This window comes from Myzus persicae, unplaced genomic scaffold, assembly GCF_001856785.1.
Source record: "Myzus persicae strain clone G006 unplaced genomic scaffold, MPER_G0061.0, whole genome shotgun sequence".
Lineage (NCBI taxonomy): Eukaryota > Metazoa > Arthropoda > Insecta > Hemiptera > Aphididae > Myzus > Myzus persicae.
The window spans coordinates 13,665-32,250 of record NW_019104278.1 but is presented as its reverse complement, the minus strand read 5'-3'; the positions used below and the strand labels follow the sequence as shown (position 1 = coordinate 32,250).

General features: G+C 25.2%; 1 long non-coding RNA gene across 4 annotated transcripts; it reads left to right on the top strand.

Moving 5' to 3' along the window:
- The first annotated feature begins 939 nt into the window (after positions 1 to 939).
- On the top strand, positions 940 to 6,480 carry LOC111040814. Of its 4 annotated transcripts, none has more exons than XR_002605248.1 (6): positions 960 to 1,475; positions 1,586 to 1,704; positions 4,584 to 4,715; positions 5,363 to 5,438; positions 5,508 to 5,802; positions 5,893 to 6,480. It is a non-coding gene; the product is annotated as an uncharacterized LOC111040814 (long non-coding RNA). The 4 variants fall into 4 exon arrangements; XR_002605246.1 differs by having other exon boundaries at positions 961 to 1,475; positions 5,503 to 5,802; XR_002605247.1 differs by having other exon boundaries at positions 940 to 1,475; positions 1,575 to 1,704; positions 5,363 to 5,802.
- The last annotated feature ends 12,106 nt before the right edge of the window (positions 6,481 to 18,586 follow it).

Below are 18,586 nucleotides of genomic sequence, written 5' to 3'. Positions count from 1 at the left end.
TGTATAACAAAAATAATACAAGCTACATAGTAGGTAGATGACGTATCTATACATATTTCAATAAATTATTATTATTACTTACTGATATGGTGATACGAGTTTTCAGCCTTGATATATTGAAATTAAATTAATATAATCTTTAGTCTTCATTTTTCAGAAAATGCATATTAAAAACAGTAACTCTGGCAACGATTAGCTGTTAAGACTATTTTATTTTTTATTATCGATAATTTGGGTAATTCGAAAACAAAATTCTTTTAGAATGCTAATTATGGGTAGTTACTAGATGGACATTTTCTCCCCTACCATTTTTAGTCATAACTTTATGTAAACGAAATTTTCTACTCTATCATAATATGCTTCGTTTTAAGTATACTAACTTTTGAATAGGGGAGACTCGGTCGAAATTTGGGGAGACAAAGAAAATTAAAAGTAAATAAATATGTGAACATTTTATACGTGTTTACCTAGGTACTCTTCTTACTTGTGTTTGTGCAGTTATAGGCATATAAATGTATAATACATATATATAATATATATTTATATATATTGTAAAATTAATAATTATACATACCTAATATACTTTTTCACTTTGGCAGTTATATATTCTATTATTACTAGGTACTATATTACTATAATACATGCAGATGTGAAAATGTTTAAAATTCGTGATTAAAATGTCCTACTATCCTTTAATGATGGGTGAGACTGTGGGAGACAATTAACATAATCTTGATCTATGGCTCATTAAAATTTTCAGAGAACTTCCAAAGACGACTGTGACTGTACTAACTTTAAGGCGTCTTATTTTAATTGTTACTAATACAGTATTATTATTTATTAAACACATATATTTTTTTCGAAGAATATGGTTGATTACTGGCGCGGGGGTATTATACATAATGACATATTATAAACCCACATCATTCATTATATAAGGGTGACTACCACTTAGTACTGGCTTCAGTTCCAACAAAAAAAGTTCGATGTTTGAGTCTATGATCATATTTTTATTTTTATATTTAAATATGTTGGCGTTATACGTAATAAATTATAACAAATCTATAGCAAGTATTAGAAACAGTAACGTGCCGCCGTATGAATAATTGTCAGAGGTTTTGCGCAGTGCCACACCCATTGAGTTTAGAAATCGACAAGCAAAAACTATGTCGTGCGCAGCCGCTGAATCACATTATTAATTAAACTATACATAGCCATGACTACGCGAACTGGCGAAACGGAACCGCAGCTGCAGCAGCCGTTTTTTTATCGATCTCGTCGTTCTACGTTCTTCTAGAATGTTCTATACGGCGGCGGCCCTTCCACTTCGCGCACACTCACAAACGCCGCCGCCGCCGCCGTCAACATCGCTGATACCTACTGCTGCGTAGTTCATTTGCGGTCCGCACTCTGAAGCTCTTGGACTGTGGTTGACCGTTCTCTTGCTGGTGCACCTAGAACAAATATGGCGGACGGTAAGCGTGATTATAAACTAAAACCGTATATTGTGTAATAATATCTCTTTACGATATATTTTATACATTTTATTCGCATTGTGCACACGCTTTATAAAGTTTTGTTACAGAAATGGACGTCCGAAAACCGAAAACGACATCCGCCCGGCCATCACTCGGTGCGGGTGCAGATCACTGGCCTCGGAGCTTTTGCTTTGTCACGCCCGGCTGACTGACGGACTCGATTTTCGTAAGTATAATTTATTTATTACATTAATCATACGAATAAAATATTAATTATATTACAATAATACATTGATTTGTCGTTAATTAATTACCTACTTACATATAACATGTTATAATTCAGCACGTATGATATTAGTATATTACACGTGGTATGCCTACATTTACGTTGTAATAAATTATTATTAATTACTAACATTTATTGTTCTTAATGTTGAAATACCGAGGTTATTGAGTAATTGTGTGGTAACCCTACTTTTTTCTAATGACGTGGCGGTTTTCTCAAATATTGATCGCTGAACTTTCGAGTTTGCGCACGAACCGCGGCGCTGCACACAAAGGACCCGCCCCACCGCTACTACACCGGTGTAGGTGATTTGGCAACGTCGGTACACTAGCGCGAAACTAGTCCCACTCTCTCCTTCCTCTCCCCCCCTAGGTCGAGCATTGATCGTATAATAATAATAATAATACGATTGCGATTACATGGCCTTCGGATTTTTTCTTACGTTTATACAGCGTGTATCAAAACGGTCCGACAAAATTGAACGTCGAAATTTGAATACGTCCTTTTTCACCATACCCATTACGCTCCGTAATAGCGATTTTTTATGGTGAAATTGGACACGCCCAATGCTTTATTAGAACATGACTAATCCGCTGGTGTCTTCGCCTACACTATTTCAGCCACAACGTAATAATGGGAGTTTTTAATATTAATTTTGTTAAACATGCAAGGTCGAGTCAATCGATAAAAAACAAGGCTACGACTCATAATGTAAAAAGCACCGTTCATGTTAAACCATGAAAAATATGTTTATTTTTAAACGACCTTGTATTTTGTTTATTTTATTTGCCAGCATGAAATCAACTTAATCGTCAATAATGAAAAAATATTATATAATCTCCTGTTATCGTTTATGTGTAATTTTGACTATGTTGCCCAAATGTCTTGGTTATTGTTTAATTACCTACCTATTTCATATTGGCTTTATTTTTATTATTTGTTAAACAATCACTAAAGGCTTTGAAAGTCAATCATATATTTATTTTTGGACATAACTTACCAAAGTTATAGAATCATTACTTATTGTTAGATATGCTAATCATGTTCAACACTAACAATAAATTATTATAGGAATACTTACAATTTCACAAATTACTTATTTTTTTTATTATTAGTTTTACTATAATTTCTTTAGCTCAGAGTAATGATTGATTAGTGTATTAGTGTTTAATCTTATGATTAAATTTAAATACTAAGCATGCATCAAAAAATTTTTAAACAATAAAACAATATTATTAATATTACCATTCACACAACAAATTTAACATCATGTGATGCATTATATTATAATATTCATAATTTATATATTTGCATATGTCTTGCTATCTATATATAACTATACAGTTAATTATTTAAGAAAATGATTTATTTATTATATTATCTATTGACTGTAAAAATACTAAAATGATTTTAAAAATGATAACAATTTTAATTACTGAATAAATAGTAATAAACAGTAAATAATTCATTTTAGCTTATTAGTCCTTACATTCTCCTAAAATTCAAATTCCTATGCCATTTAACTTTTTTTTAGACTGTAAATTAAGCTAAGTATTTTGTTATGATATTGTCACACAATGGGCATTTTACTAATAAAACTATGCATCTATATTTATTGGTGTTTATACAACAATACCCTTGCAACAGGTCATACTAAATTGTATTTTCAGGCCCATACATATATGGGCCATTTTTAATGTATCTATAGGACAATTTGAAAAATTGCTATTATAATTGTATGAGTACATTTTTCTGATTTTGAAAGAAATGTACTTGTTTATCTAGTTGTTAAAGTATTTTTACCATTTTAATTATTGTATTTTTTAATGAGGAAAGTAGTAGATTACAACCTTTACTATGATAAATTATAGCCCTTGCCATTTTGTACGCTTATCCAAACCTTCAACACTTTTTTTGAAAAATCTACAGTTTCTTAAAGTACATCAAATTTTAAAGCACTTTTAACTTAACCTTGGATTAATTCCAATAATATTATAAATTGCTGAATAGTTTCCACATTGTGTATTTATGTTATGGTAGTTAAAATCTTCATACATTTGAGACTTCAAACTCTTCAAATATTTATCTCGATGAACACAACATTTAAAATGGTTCTATAATAAATTAGCCTAAAAGTTGACAAATGTTTTTTTGTGACATATTTATTAAATGTTTAATGGCATCAACTAATTATTTATGTATTTACAAAAAATTAACAATAATATATATATATATATATATATATAGTTCAAAGTGAATATAAAATATATAATCTGAATAAGTGTCCTAGTGTAAGGGATAAATTTCCTCGTTACCTACTTAATATACGCCATAGAACTAGATATATAGCTGCAACATCTTAAGATTGACCATTTTAAAGTTAAATAAGTAATTAAAAATAAATTCCATTAAATAACAACAAAAATAAATAGAAACTCGTTTTACAACTAAAAATTATACAATATGTACAGCAGAAATAATATAATATTCTAATAAAATATGTTTTGACCACATAGTAATATTACACGAGTAAAAAAAGTTTTTAGGTATCATAGTGACCATAGTTGTTATGTAGACAAATATTCACATACTTCCACCATACATTGAGTATACATTTTCATTCATCAAAACTTAATTTTATGTAAAACTAATAAAATTTGAATGTGTTAGTATAGTTACAAAAATGACAAAAATTGTAGATTTATATCATGTCAATATTTCAATATTAAGTGCAGGCATTAAATTAAATTATGATTATTTTTATTAAATAAATGTATAGGTTACTCAATATACCTAATAAAGTCATTCTTTACTTTCAGTATGATAATTTCAAATGGTATTGAAACCACTTAAACAGAAAGAAATATCAAACAGATGACAATAGTGATCAAAGATCTAAAATGTTCATCATTTGACCATAAAAATGTCAGAGAATATACGTGCACCGCAAGGTAATATTTATGAAAAATAAAAATAAATTTGGTTACCTTCTTTCATAATTAATATAATTTTAAAATATATTAAACAGCTTGATAGCTTATCAAAAATGTTCTTTCAATTTCTTATTACATTTTTTTATTAGGTAATTCATGAAATATCTTTCACAAAACATGATTAATATTCAACTGAAATTATATGTTGGAGATATGTGTTTTAGTTATATTTACAGTAGATTAAATAAAATGTAAAAATTCATAACATATCATCATAAACAACATAAAAACATATCATTGACCAATATTTTCAAGACTTAGTTTACCATGATACTTATGAATTCCTCCATAAATTTATGTTATATGATGGAGTGGTGCAATTAAAAAAATTAAATAAATTACAAAATACCTTGGTAGAGGTTATTTTTGGTAGGTAAAACTAGGTATAATAATATTATCTACTATAAATATTCTCATTTAAATTATGTACAAAAACAGGAATAGATTAATTTATAGGTTTTTTTATTTAAGTAATGTGATAAGTATCACATTAATTAATATTAACTATCACATTATCAATTCATTGTTGATTGTCCACTATTCATTGATATTTTGCTGAAAAATATACATAAATTGGCTAATTTAAGTTTTTTTTTGTTGCACAGGTGAAATTTGAATATGTGCATGCAGTCTCAATATGGTTATCTATGTTGTAAGTACGGATCTTATGCTTAATTTAAGGTAAGTACAAACATTACTTTATTTTTATACAAAATTTGGATTTTATAAGATACACTATTTTCAGTAAAGATAGAGGAGTGGGTTTTCATTACACAATTATTTGACCAATTGGATTGGTATATAGTATTGTGAATCCAACATCACGTCATTATTATTATTCAACCGTCATTACACAAAGGTTGGAAAACTTACTCCACAGTTAAACCCTGAGTTAGGTTGTTAATTCTAGGGTTTATTAGAAGTTTATTGTTTATTCATCGCCATAATTATTAGCCATGACCTGACCAGTGTTGAAGATTTATACTACTTCAACGCTTAACTATTTATATGTTGACTAAATCTTCGCTTGTCAAGAGTTTCTAAGGTATTCTTATCAACGAAAAACTTTGTTTAAATGAAGCAAAATTATAAAATAATTTTATTTTTAGTTCTATGTGCATCTAATGTGTTTTAGATTTTCCAAACCTCATATATTAGAAGTTGGAGTTAATATTTCTAATGGATGGTCCTTAAGATGAAGTGTTTAAAATTGGAAATGTGTTAAAACATTTAGACACAGCTGGATATTTTTGTATCTATTACTTTGTATTAGCAAAGAGGTTGGTGGAGTAACTGATGATCAACCCCTAATCAACCCCATCTAAGTTGCTGTAGACTCAGACGTGAAGTTAACTAGTGAAAAACAAACTATACTACAAACTATGATTTTGGCTCTTTAGTCTAGAGCCCCTGTGGGCTTGAAGTTGTCAATTTTTTTTTATGTAACAATTTATTTTCAACACAATTTTAAATCTGTTTGCCTAGTGTTTATCTAACATGAGTGCCTTCGGTTTCTTTCAAACCCTAAATGTATTTATTTGAAAATAATTGTAAACTAACATAACTTGATAGTAATCAATAAATACACAACTATTTGACTTTATACTATATTATGTATCAATATATCTATAATGTTGTCTAAAGGCATAATTAATATACTATCTTAGTTCTGTTAACTACCTATCTTCAATTCTAAAAAAATAATATACCTACACCTAATATATTTGACTTATTATCATTGTTGAAATACATGTATTAATAGAAGTTAGAAGTTATTGATGTGAGGAGTTGTGTTTGTAACTTTGTATTTTAATACATCTATATTTTTTTTTACATTAATATAACCAATTGTTTTATATAAATGTTGAATATTAATTATTTATGGGTTGAATAAATCTTAATATTTTTTAGAAACCTAGGGGAGCAAAAAAACGGTTGTCTATATTTTTTTAACATTAAATGTTTCTTATTGATAAGACGATTTAAAATTATTTCCTTATTATTTTAGAATACCATATAAATAATATCTTTAAGCATAATTTCATGCTGTTAATTATAAATAGTATTAGTATTTAAAGTTTGAGCGTTCAGTTTGGATGGAAAAAGCAAAGTTGTATCTATTTTTATCAGGTAATTAAAACTAAAAACAAATTATTGCAAGGTATTTTTTTTGGTATTAATATATTTCAATATCAATTTATTGATTAAGTAAAAATTATTATTCATACACGCCAAATTTAAAAATTAATAATTGTATCAATTGTTTGAATTGTTGCTTAACTTTTTTGGTAAAATTATAATATATTATAATGTAATGTTTATACTGAAAATTATTTATCATAAAAATATTAAATTAATTAATTTTAATAATTTTTGTAAAATCTTAATATGAATCATTAACAATCGGTTTTCAATTAATGTTTGGGAAGAATTTTGCTTGCAACAAAAACTATATCCCAGTATAAATATTTAACATTTTAAGTGTATACATTATTATATATATATATGTTTATATATATATTATTTTATTTTATTTTATTGGTGATTACTAGAACTTACTAACAGGTACTGTTCTTACTAACAGTATGCTGCCTTGGCATTTACTCTACATTATATTATGTAGTTAATAAAAATACAATTTCTAGTATTTATAAACACATTTTGTTCAATGGCTCTAATTTAGAAGAATGAATAGTGTATAACACGATTATAAGTTGTCAGGCTAAGTTATGAGATAAATTGCTTTGTATTTTCAAAAACTTATTCATAAATGAATTCAAAAACTTATCTAAAAAATGTGTTCACTAATTAGAGTAAATAAGTGTAGGGCTTTTGTCAATCATGCATGTTAATTGTGTAACTTAAATTGTTGTTACATACTATTAGTACATTTAAACAGTTTTTAACCATAACAGCGTATGAAGTTTTTGTTACCAATCAATTATTTGAGGGAAGCGATGTTTTTAAGATAAATAATTATTAATCTTTATAAACATATAGTACTTGATAATTTTCTGATTTGATGCTAAGATTTGTGATCTTAAATTGTGTGTTTAATCTGTTTAGTAGGTACTAAGTATTTTAAAACAGTGATTATCTTAGATGTATTATTATTTGTAAATGCTTCCTTTTTATATGGCGAGTACATTTCATTTAAATCTGAAGTAAAAAAATATGAAGTTTCACTTAGACTAATAGTGAAATATATAATTTAAAAATAAAAGGATATTGTTTAATATATAAATAAATATTTGTTATTGGACTTAAGTTTATAATATACCATATTTTTCATTGATAATGTGTATAAATAATTTGTAATTTAGGCATAGTAAATAGTAATTTATGATAATTAATAGCCAATTGGTCATTGAACATATTTTTAAGTAATTACAAGAATTTAAAAAAAATAGGATAGAGTACTATTACAGTTTATTTTATTTGCACGGGCTTTTTATTGTAGGTACCTATTAAATTGATCTTTAAGTGTTGTCTTTTGAATGGATGTTTATATTGTGGTGTCTACGATTTAAAATTATGATGATTGCAGTAGGTTGAATTTTTTCATAAAATTTGCTTGAATTGAAAATATTTACCCGGATAATGTTAAAAAGAAATAGTTAAGACTTATTTAATAATAATAAACAATATATTATGACAAACCTAATATAACTTATACATTAAAGCTTTACTTAAATACTAAATGTTATATTATCAAACTTAATAATTATTACCTTATATTAATATTTTATGTTCTATTTGAAATTGAAATTAATTTATATGTATTTACAACTAAACTATTTTTGTCAGCTTTTACATTATTTATAAATTGTTTTGTTATGTTTTATTCAACTTAATGTTTCGCTGGTAAATTGTTGTAGGTTGATTATTAAGTTTTAAATAGGTGTATTTAATTGTTGAGAGTTCCTTTTGATAATTTTTGAAGATGACTCATTCAAATATAGATGAAAATAGACATACTGTATTGTATGTTTATAGTTTAGTATTAATACATTTTTTTTTATGAGGTAGAGAATATTGTTTTACACATTCTAATCTAGTGAAAACTGATTAGTGTGTTGTTAAGACAAAGATTTATAACAAACTCTTATATTTATGACTTTTTTAGGCAGGAAATATGTAACTTAAATCATTATATATGGTTTAAGTTAAGGATTAAATATTAGTCAAATAAAGTAGTTTCTAGCCTTAGAACCTACCTCATACACATAGTTTTAAATATGTAGCCATTTAGATACCTACTTTTAATTTGTTATATGCAAATAAATTTTCTTAGATCAAGGTGACCATTTATACTTAGTATCCATCTATTTAAATTATGAGTTATCATTAAGATTATTTTATAAATGGAACCCAACATTAAAGAACCTATTTGAACTCTATAGTTGACTTATAACTTTTATTTACGTCTTAATTTGAATTTAGAATGTTTTGTTTGAAAGATAGTTTCTATAACTTATATGACTTGATATAAGGGTTTTTAACAATATTAGGTTATAAAATAAATAAATAATTCAAAAAAATTTAATTATATCTAAATCTAAATTGGGGAGCAATATAGTATAAAACTAAATAAACAATTTTTTTTTATCAAATTCAATGTAAGTTCAAGTTAAAGACTTCAAACCACAATATTTTTTTTAAAACAGTTAAATTATTAAAATATTCGGGTAAAATATGAAAATGTATTCCCTAAATCCTTATTTTTTAATTATATTTTATTAACATTTAATACTAATATTTTTATTTAGCTATCTACCAAATACTATAATACTATTCTACAGTAATAAACCTACCCATGTTCAGAATTTTATTAACTTCTAGCTTGAAATTTATAATTGTCTTATGAATATCAATTATTTAGTTAATGTAAGGATTTTTAATACATTTCAAATATATGTTGATCATATAATAATACAATTTAGGAAGTACCTTATGTTATAATAAAAGGAAATAGTCTGTGTATGTTATAAATTATAAGTATCTCATAAACTATATTATTTATATTTGGAATCCTATAAAAATAAGATTAATTACAGAAGTTGGTCCTATTAAACCTTTGTGAGGGGTGTGAAAGAAACTAGTAATTTGTAACTTATGGGGGCAAAGTAAAAATAATGTCTGTGGAAAAAATAAAGTGTAGGACTCTCGTAAAAAAAAATAAAAAAATAATCTAAAGTTTTGTTCTGAAATAGATAAGAAAACATAAAATAACCTATATGTACATGGGAATATAAAAGAAATAATTTTGTGATATCCAATCGTAGTTGGGGAATTTGTTACTGCTTGGTGTTTTTCATCTGTTATTTTTTTTATTATGTTATTTTTTAAATTTAATGGTATCATTTCTTCTATATGTTTTATAATAAATTGTTTAGCACTTCAAAATAATACCATTTATTTCTTTAAGAAAAAATTACACTTCATTTACATTCTTTGTTTGATTGATCAATTTGAGATCTGTTATAATTTAACACTAGGAAAAAAATCATTAAATAATACCTACAATATAATTAAAAACATTTTGTTTACTTACCTATCAAGGTCTTTTTAAATATTTTTTTGAAGGTTAGACTTCGGTGATTTAAGTAGTAACTCTTGAACTAATTAAACAATGACAATTATTTTTGGTTTATAAAACACAAGACTAAAAGATGTACGAGTAGGTCCTAACAAGTCAATATTTATATAGGCAATAAAAATGCATACATTTTATAAGTGCTATCATATGTTTTAATACATTATGTAATACGAAACAAAATAAGAAGTAAGCTTTAATTAATTTAACCATTTATTGAAACAATTTATTTTTGATAAAAAACTGTTAAAAGATAGCCATAATTTGTCACAGGTTTTATTTATTTAAATAATTAATAATAAATATTTTAAACAATCTTATTAATTTTTCGTATAATAAACTATTAACTACCTATAATAATGTTTTTCAATGGATTTTGTTCAACTTTATATAATATATCTAAAATGTAAGTCAGAACATTAGTTGTATACAGGTGTAAAATATTACTTCCATAAATAAATTATATTGGTTCATGTAGGAGAATACTCAGTAAGTCCCAGTATTTTTATCTTGAGAAATAAATTAGTAATAATAATAATAATGTATATATAATAACACAACAATTTGAAGATCATTCAGATTTCTTTTGTTTTAAATATTACAATTTCAAATATTGGTACCTATACTAATTTATCTACATGAACGTCATTTGAAGACGTATTCAAATTAAAATTGATGTATTTTTAAAATTAATAGTTTATTAATGGAACACAAAAAACAGGAATAATATTGTTAAATATATTTATAAATATCTTTTAGATATAAAATCACATTAATAATGTTAGGCAGGTATATATAAATATTGTTTCTGATGATGGAAAATATTATCTTTTATTAAATACATGATTGTTTCATTATAAAATGTCTTAACATGCTAAAATTGTAAATTAGAAACTGAAATAATAATATAATATATTTATTATATTTTATAATAATATTATAAAAATGTATAATAAGTATTTAATTTATCCACCTATTCAATTTTCAAATGTTAATAGGTATTTTGCACCATTAATTAGTCAATTAAAATCAATATGTGAAATGCAAATAAAGTTGTCTTAATGTAACTGTTATGTTTCATTTATTGGATTAAATTAATCAAAGTTATGATACGTTTGATAAAATATGGTTTTTCATTATGATGTTTCTAAACCGAAATAGAGTTCAATAATATAGAGATTAGTATAATAATTATAATTTTTGTTTAGAAAAATATTAACATTACAGATCTAAATATTTGTTGGAATTTTATTTGTGATTTACTATGTTTATTCGATAATAGTTTGTGTTAATATTGAAGTGGTAAATGTAATGGTTGCATTAATAACAAATTGTGTCTGCAAAAGATTGAATTGTATTTTATTGTGTGATAAGGTAAATAAATTAGGTTTGTGGTAAATAAAAATAAACAATTAAAGGTACTTATAAATAAAATGTTAATTTATATTCATTACATTTATCCTTATTTATTTTATTCATAGATTTATCTAGCCCTAGGTTTATCAAGCGATTTTGTGATATTACTTAATGTTGATTTATTATACTGATTCTTATTCTTTGCATAGGCTCTTTATATCATATAGGTATTAGATACATAAGTGTTAAGCAAATAAAAGTATAAACATATGAATATTGGATATAGTTAAGAGAAATCAGGTATGATTTATATCAAAATCACAATTCTCATAAGTTGGAAATTTAAGTTTTGTTTTTAGAAAATATTATGCAACACGTTAGAAGATATTAATTAACATATAAATCTAATAACAATGAATAAAAATAGATATTTACTTTTGGTTGATTAACCTAGGTAGGTACTTAAAATTAAGGTACTTGAATCTTGTATTAAAGAACTAATTATTGATATTAATTATTATAACAATTTATTGATGAAGTAGTATACTTAATATAATTTGTTAGGAACATTGTAGATTTCTTTGAAAAAAGTTAGTGTTAATCTTTGGAAGTCTTGATTTTGATTTTTTAATCTGAGAGATCTTTGTACTGGTTGTACAATAATGTATTTTTATTTATTTATTTTTGTGCAGCTGACACCTATTAAACTTGTGACTGAAATTATGGTATGTGCAGAATAGTGCAAAAACTAATTTTTACTAGTAATTTATAATTATATAACACATTTTTCATTATGGGTACTTCAAATTTTATTTTTACTACTATTAATTTGTATAATACTATTATTTATTAGTAGGTATTAACTATTAAGTACCTATTATACAAAATATAAAATTTAAATTGATTTAAAATATTTAGTTAAAATTTAACTATTAAGTATTATATAAAAAAATAAACATAAAATTATGTGTGCAATTATATTATTAGATATAAAAGTCCAATACTTCATATTGTAATATAATATAGCAATGACAAAGTACCAAACATAAATTACAAAATAATATCTGTTTATAATAAGTGATATGATAGGTTATGGAGGACAAAAGTACTAATTTACACATTTAAAAAAAAAATCATCGAATACGCCCTATTTTGTGTGAAAAAATCTTTCTTTAAATTAATACACTTAACTTGAATTGGATATGTAGCTTGTTTCTATAAGATTTAGAACATAAATCATAAAAGAATTCAGTTGCACGTAAATCTGGTCTATGGTCGTCACTCATCACATTTTGTAATAGTAAAAATGCTTTAATTTTCAAGTTTGAGTGTAGTTTCTGATAAGAAATTGGATTCAGTTGATACTTAATGGTAAAATGTGTAAAAGTCTTCTTCATAATTATTGAGAAAAAACTAAAATATATGTGTAATTAAAAAAATGAACCGTAGTATACGGCAAATTAACTTCCCCAGCTTATTTTAAAATCTATTACTATACACAATGTTACAGTACAGAAAATAGGTGCATACTCATATACACGTGTTATATCTTATCTATTTATAATATTGCTATTAAAATTTAAAAGTAGTAAAAAATGTCTTTATTAAAATGTGTATAATATGAAACGGCTTATATACACACAGGTACCTACTCGTATTTTTACTGTTAAATAAAATATTTCAAGCTATTTGTATGAAGCGAGTATCCGTGGATTTCAAACCTTTTTAACTCAAACATACTATATTATATTTGATTAGTGATACATGTATGGTGTATTGGGCTTGTCTAAAAAGTAAAATATTATCATGAGAAATTAACATAAACAACTAAATATCTACTAAAAATAACTTAAAATATGGAAATGTAATTAGATAAAATAAAAAAACACTTCCGATAATCAAGTACTCATCATTTTAATTGTCTATTAAATATTCCTTCGAGGTTTTCAAGTAGATTTGTTATATTTATTGAAATTATTTATTATAATAGAAATAGGGGTGAGGTACAAACCAGTTTTAATACAGCTGTTTCAGCTAAATGAATGGTCACTTGCAGTTATAATTAATTTATTAAATGTACTTGAACGTTTAAATTGTTTATTTTATAAACAATTATACACAAGATGTAATGGATTAGTCTTTTTAGGTTTGTCAGTTACAGAATTTGGGTAGGATCTAAGAGGGTAAGAATTATAAGTGATAAATGGTAAAGACCAATATTGTTTACAAATAAGCAAATAAATATACTAATTTTATTTATTTTCTTGATTGTTAAATAGTTATTATTTTACACGTACATAGATTTATAATAAATAATTTTATTAGGTAAAAAAAAAACAACGTAATAACAATAATATTAATAATTGTGATGTACCTACACCTATTTGTAAGTTTTATTTGAGAAACTCTGAGGTAGAACATTTACATAATCGGGTAGCTAGAAATATTATAGCCAAAAAGAGTAGAAGTTGTAAAGCATATAGTAGACATGACTTTAAAATAAAAATAAATATGAAATATTCTGTAAAAGTATTGGAAATTAAAATTGCGTTTTCCATTTTTAAATAAAACTCAGCCAATGTCTTATGTGTATTATTATTGTATTGTATAACTCATAAAGTTTTTTTGTAATTTATATCTGGTTGTTATCTGTTTATTTAAGGGTGTGAATTGTTTTGACCTCCATTAAAGTTGGATCTCCAGTATAAATCTAGAGAAGTTATAGAACATTGCTTTTTTATTATCTGGATATATAGGTCGTTTAAAAATACAGCGGACGCCGCTTATAATACTCACATTGGAACCAGCACAAAGTGAGTCTTATAACCGGATGAATCTTATAGGCGAAGTGGGAAAAAAAATTAATTACATATTTATGAATTTTATTTTACTACATATTTTTCTTTAATTTTAATACTCTAATACATATTACATATGACATATGTATTATTGAATAAATTAAAAAAATTCTGATAAAAAAATTAAAATTACAATACATGTAAAAAAATGATTATACGCATTAATAAAAAATTATAAAAGATATATGTATAATGTCCCTATTTATTATTTATGAAAAAAATTGTGATTTTGTTTTTTTTTTTAGTTATAAACTAATATTCCGAAAATATATTGGAAAATGTGAAAGACGATACAATTTGTTGTGCATACACATGTAATAAAGCAAAAAACATTAATTTATTTCTAAATTTTGACCAAAAATGTTTATTTTTTACCATTTTTTTTTTACAAAATTTGAGTCTTATAAATGAATTGTTGAGTCTTATAACAAAATTTTTTATAACGTATTTGGATACGTCCAGACTGTTTCAGACAATTTTGAGTCTAATAAGCGACTGAACCTTATATCCGTGAGTCTTATAAGCGGCGTCCACTGTATATAGTATTGATAAATTGTTTTATTGTTCTAGACTAAAGGAAAAATTGAAAACAAGCTTCATTTTACCCATATTTATTGTTGAAGATCGTTCATCATTATTTCATTTTTTTTATTGACTGAAATGAGTTATTAAATGTGAGCCAAACAAATTTAGTACATACGTAATTTAATAGCTTTGATTGTTCTTGATTAGAGTATTTATTTTTATACCAATCACATACTTCTTAGATTTTAGAAATTTATCTCAACTTTAATTATTCTTGAGGTAGATAAGTCACCGGACATTTTATATTTTTCTTAATATGGAGTTTCAATACAATATTTATATTTTATAACAGTATTAGAGAAATTTACATTAACAATTTATTGATTAATTAAATTAATACAAATCAATTCCTTTTGGCTTTTAGATTTAGAACTTTCAACTAATCACTTGACATAAGGTTAGGTTACCTTCTATTATTAAATTAAGAGAGTATATTTTTGTTTTTTGACATATTTTAATATTGATTTTGGATTTGTAATCAATAATTTATTTATATTTTCTTTTAATTTTGTGTTATTTATTCTATTAATTCGAAAATAAAAGCTGTAAACATATAAGATAAGATGAATCTAGATTGTTGAGTTAATATAATGTATTATAATGTAAAATTATGTATAAAAACAAAATGCATAGGTAAAATTACATACAATATATGTGTTAGGTTTTTAAAATTAGTTTGAACATTTTAATAGGTACCCATCTAGTTAATTTAGATATTTAAGTATATAGGTAATGTAAACTAAATGTGACTAAGTATTCTGTAGCCTGCCAGTTAACATTAAGCAGGTACCTAGTTCTTTAACATTAAGCAGGTACCTAGTTCTAAATTTAATTGTATGCTTATTGGCTATTGTTAAACGAATACAATTTGTATACATTTCATAGGTATTTTAGAATTTCAGCAGATTGAGGATATAAACACATTATATAGGTAGGTGTAGGTTATTGATGATAACACAATTTTAAAATATTTTGAAAGTATAACATTAAAAAAAAAAAAAAATTGTGTGTACTGTACCTATTTAAAATGTAGGTAATATATATTATATTATTGATTTGTAGACCTTATTGATAGGCACATTGAGTTGAAGTAAATAATATGTAAGTATAGTTATTTTGATTATCCTAATTGTATTAGAAAATTAGATTCTATGTTATTGCTTATTTATAGGTATCAGGTGGCTTTTTAATTTCCATTACGGTTTTTACTCACATTTGGGTATTTGTGGTTGTGTGTGATTGATAGATATATTATAATACCTAGTAATTAGCACATATTTTTGGATCGTTTTATACTTTGTTATCTTATTCAAAGTATAGTAGGCACCCACCTAATTAACCTAACCAATTACTAATTTCTATAGTAATTGTTTTTCCATAGATTGATATTCATTTTAGTTTATAATTTATATAAAATAATGATTAGGTAGGTGCTACATAAAAGTTGATACAAGTTGGTACCTACTTATGCAATTATACAAAGTAGTGAACGAAAATACAAAATGTTATTCAAAAATAAGAAATATTCATAGTTTTACTATACCTTCTATAGTTCTATAGTTAATAGTAGTAACTCAATTGGTAGGTTGGTACTTACTATGTTTAAACACCAATATTTTCACTAGTAAATATTTCAAAAAAAACGTATATTTTAAACTATTTTGAAAAAAAATCTTAGAATTGTATTTTTAAAAGTTTTCTTTTCTAACAAACATACCGTATAGTAGTGGTTATCTATAATAAATTATATCAGAGTACCTAGTTCTTAATGTTATTTATTTTTGTGTTCGTTCAAAATTATGTAGGTAATTGTTGTTACTTAATTTAGTAATTTAACATATTATTGACATTGCTTATATTATCATACTAAAATATTAATGTATAGGTGTATTTTTTTGGTAAGTTGTTTTGATTTTATTTACGACAAAAATATTTTATTGTTGAGAACGATTTTACTCGTGTACAGTAGAGACGTAGAGTACGTGGAAGAGTAGGTAGGGTTTATTGTTTTGTCTGACGTTCTTCGGGTACCTAACTCGCTAAAGTATGGTATGTTTCTTAAGTAATACAATTATTATATGTATCTACCTATGTCCTAAATACCCATCAGGCGTTTCAAATGTACCTATCTAGTTAGAAACGAAATTTGTTTGATTTTTTTTCGAGCCGTTAAGTATAGTTACCTATGGTTACCCTCTATATAAACGGAGACAAGTGTCCCCGAAGGCTAATTCTCACTGGTGGATTTTCACGGGTCGGGACCGTGTCCAATCTCTTCGGATATTTTAATAGCCTTCGTTGTGTATTGCACCTATGTTAGATGTATATTTTACAACACAATAGTCTTTTGTAGTGATAGAAAGGGTTGTGTAAGGTGGACAAAAGAAGTACCTATACGACATGCGAGTAGGTATGTGTGAGGCATGTAAAAATAATTATTTGACCCCGTGGTGAACTCGTATTCTTTCCTACCACAGTTTAGTCGGTATATAATAATATGTAGCCATGTAGGTACACATTACTACATTATGTGTTTTTGTTGTCGGCAATAGAAGCAGCACTTAATGGCTGGCGTGCATCGTGGGCGGTGTGGGGCTTATTGACGTAGGTACAATGCGGTTTCCAAAGCTTAACATTTTAAATACCGACGATAATAATATACTAGCGTTTTTCCAAATTGGAGTCTTTTATATAATACAATGTTTACTTGAACCTACTTATTTTTCACAATGTTTACCAACATATATTCTTCTAAAATAAAATAAGTCTTTACCCATATATTATGTATATCTACTATCTATAGATAGTTTAGGCTAATGTACTGTATCTTTATCGGTATTGACTACTAACTCACCGTTCACTGTTCAGTAGGTTAGGACTTTGGTGAATAGTAAACTAATTAGGTAGGTAATTGATAAATCGTTCTTCCATTTTATTTTATTATATAGGTAGTTATTATACCATTATTATTATATAAATGTTATGAAATTTATTTAGTAATATTTCCGTTAAAAAATCACGATAAATATAATCGTTGTTAATAATGGTATTCTAGTACGTATAGACCATAGACTATGGATGTATATATTTTTAATAATCATAAATATTGAAAGTATAATTATATTTTTAAATTAATAATAGGTTTATACCTATACAGTAGGTAGGTAGTAGCTAAAACGTCTAGGTGCAAATAGTATACATATAAGTTCCCAGTGATTTGTTACAACGTTATTTGGCTCATATGATTAATACATTAATTTATTAGGTACTCGTTTGCGTAGCATGATCTAATAAATAATTATAACCAAACCACTTCTTAGTTTAATATAATATACTATAGCATAAAATTGGTCTCTAGTTTTAGAAGAACCATATAAAAAGTGCTTAAACCAAAAACAAAATTAATTGTATTGCGTGTATTGGACATAGATGCA